This window comes from Ips typographus, linkage group LG4 (assembly GCF_016097725.1).
Source record: "Ips typographus isolate SLU linkage group LG4, UJ_Ityp_2.0, whole genome shotgun sequence".
Classification (NCBI taxonomy): Eukaryota; Metazoa; Arthropoda; class Insecta; order Coleoptera; family Curculionidae; genus Ips; species Ips typographus.
The window spans coordinates 11,137,877-11,141,248 of NC_138425.1; the positions used below are offsets into that span (position 1 = coordinate 11,137,877).

The following is a 3,372-nucleotide window of genomic DNA, read 5'->3' on the forward strand; positions in this document are numbered from 1 at the left end:
TTTTTGAGCTATTTGTCTTATATCCCTTTCTCGAGAATTTACAGAATATAATAATTTAAATCGATCAGTTCGGGCATTAATAAATATTATTCTGAAAATTGTTAATAACTGCGACATATTATAAAATATCAAACATATATTTTAATTACTTCGAACTTTTACGATTATTTATATTTTACTGAATTCAATAATTCAGCCGTTTATTTAGTAAAATGCCATAATGGAGTAATTTATTTCCAGAATTTCGTTCATTTGTTTCGAATTCCCATTAGCGGCAGACACAATTGTTTATAAACAAAAAAATTAACAGTCGATACGAGACAAGGGAGAAACAGGCGCTGACATTAATTTTGTCAGTGGATATTAAAGTAAAAATATGACTGAAAGTTAACAACCAAAACACGCAAAAGCAAATAAAATTTTAATTGATAATCAGTGAACGAGACTCTCGAACACCTAAAAATAATAATCACAAGAGCACGTACGAATATGTTGGAGAATGCATGGAGGCGTGGGACAATGTGTCAAACAGGTGCCCATCACTTTAGCTTCTCTAATAATATTTCTTTGTTGATTTGTCCAAAAGCCCCCCCTGCTAATAAACAAGGTTTGTCACACCTGCGTCCTCGACTTTATTAAAAAAACTTAACTCCATAAAAAGTGAATACAAGAAACTGCCCAAAGTTATTTTTACGGTGTACGAGAAGGCGGTCGACCGGACGAAATTCCCCGATATAAACTTCATCCTTGGGAGGCCCATAAACATAAAAAAAGGTTTTGGTGTCAAAATAATCGCCCGGTCGGCAGCCTTTTTGGATGGTTTATGAACGAGTCCGTTTTCGTCTGTTGGAAATCGGTAGAGCAAAAAATGGGATAGTTTGAATGCGGGGCTCAACCCTATGAAATTTCTTTGCGGAAAGTAAGACCCAATATATGCTAAAATATTGGCCGCAAACCATATTTCAAACTACAAAACTGCCAATAAGATAGTTGTTAGTCCGTAAGTGACCAGTTTTCTTGTCGATTGATAATTGACTTAGTGTAACTAGCATCAAAACCATAGAAAAAACATGTTTATTTTCAACCAGGTATGTAATAACGCTATTTCTTATGTGTAAACCAGGTGGAAAGATGAAAATGACCTGCTTTTACTTTCCACCCGGGTGAAAAGTACTCACTTTCCACCCGGGTAAATGTCACTTTCCACCCGGGTGAATGTCAATATGCGTTTTGTGATATCTGGACTTACTTTTTGTAGTGAAGAGACTGTGCCGCCAACTCTGCAACAGCTCGCAGATCAGGAGATGATGAGTAACATCTGCGTCTTCAGAAATCTCCATGTTAAAAGCACTTTAAGAAACGTTTCAGCTCAAAATATTAAAGACGGAATAGCACAATAATGACGTTGTCAAGATTGTAAACAAATCACCAGTCGTTTATTATGGTCATAGATTATTATGGTTGAAGTCATAACTACCCGTGCACCTATACTACCTTATTGTTAGAGACTATTAGCAATCAATGTTTCATCTGAATGATTTATTAAAAGTTCGATGAGATTTTGATAAATGGTTGAAAATAAAATAGTATACAAACCACGGTAGAAAGTTTAATTTCTGTCTCGAGATAAAGTTCTACCTAATCTCTCGACAGAAATCAAACATTTTCCACCTGAGTATGTAATATACTATTTCCTTCCAAAAATGGTTTTAAGTCAGTTTATTCCCGCAGTCAAAGTTGTTTTAAATAATAAATGTAAAATTTTCAACACAAGAACGTTTTCAGGAAATATTTTGCTATCTACAAAATTTCTTCGCAGTATTCTTTTCGGCAATGACAAAAATGTGTTCAATGATTTAAGATGGATAATTTAAATAACCGTTTTCGAGATGCGAGATCTTCGCTTGAGTTATGCCCATGTGTCGCAAATTGTTCGCTTGTCGTAAATATACAGTGCGTTTTGCACACACTTGACCTGACGACCCCTGGCTGGCATGTTGGCGAGGATGCAATATGAAATATGCGCCTGCTGGCATGCAAAATAATAAATCGGTTGTGAAGGTGTGATTATATCAACAAGGCGTTGGTTTTGACAGATTTTTTAAATACCATCATACCGCAACCACGCCTTTTTCCAAAACGGGCATGGTTCTTGAGAATTATTTTCGTGTGATTTGTATCAGTAAAATTTTTTTTTTTAAATGTCGTATGATGAATAAACATCTACCAAATCAGTCGTCTACCTTTATAAAGAGTGTTGATGTGCAAAATTAGTAATGCCAAGTAAATCTACATCAAAAGATCAAGTTTTTGCCGGTCAACATGTTAATAACACTATTATTCAATTCAAGATTTTTAGCTGGACTGTGTGATATTAAGACAATTTATGAATATTCTATTTTCATAAATAAGTTTCCGTATTTATGATTAAATTATTACCTAACCTTCATGTTAAAGGATTGAGCAACCCTAATAACTTCAGAAGTGATAGGTCATTGAATCTAATTTTCATAAGTGTTGGTGTCAAGTTCATTCATTTATTACCTACTAGTCAAAAATTTGTTGTTCTTACTAATACTGAATAATTTATTTCTCAATTGCGACTATAAAAAGCACGAAATCATCAAATGGCTATATTATTCAAGAAGTGTCCGCTGACCGAACTAAAAATGAGGTGTTTGTATGTAAGTAGCTTTGATTATTTTGTAAAGAAATTAACGACCATCATGATATTGTAACTTTTTGAATTTTTAGGTATTGATGTTATGCTGTGTCATGGCTTACACCGAAGCTGCAATTTTGTTGGTTCCTTCACAATATACCTACTTACCTCCTATAACATCGAGTTCTACTGAAAAACCAATAGTAGTCATAGATATATTTAAACCGCCTTTTGACACAGTGGTTCCTGTTACTAACCCTCCAATTACAGTTCAAGATAAAATTTCATTTCAATCACCAACAGCAACCAAGCCCAAACATGCAGGTTGCAACCACTGCAACCAGCAACCCATATCTTTCACAACTGATTTTGACTGAATGAGTTTTACTATGTTAAGATAAACAAATGTCACATAAAATGTATAAACATACAAACTCTTGGATATGTATAGTAAAAATGATTGCTAATAAATTCTATATGAAATATATATTTTTTTTAATAAATAAATAAAATTAAGTTGAAAATTATATCCGACGTTTTTTCTTGCTTATTGCTGCGAATTTTATTTAAATTTCTATCTCTCAATTGCACCAAAAATGGAGGTTTATTGATTAAAATGATTATTGTTCAAAATGTGGTAAATTCTATATGTATAAAGATTATTTGCTTCTTGAACTAGAAAAATATTCAGTACGAAGGGTTGTACTAAG

General features: G+C 33.3%; 1 long non-coding RNA gene across 1 annotated transcript; it reads left to right on the top strand.

The window, feature by feature from the left end:
• Window positions 1-1,695: 1,695 nt before the first annotated feature.
• On the top strand, window positions 1,696-3,149 carry LOC145728332 (uncharacterized). The gene is made up of 2 exons (XR_014178054.1): window positions 1,696-2,684; window positions 2,755-3,149. It is a non-coding gene; the product is annotated as an uncharacterized LOC145728332 (long non-coding RNA).
• The last annotated feature ends 223 nt before the right edge of the window (window positions 3,150-3,372 follow it).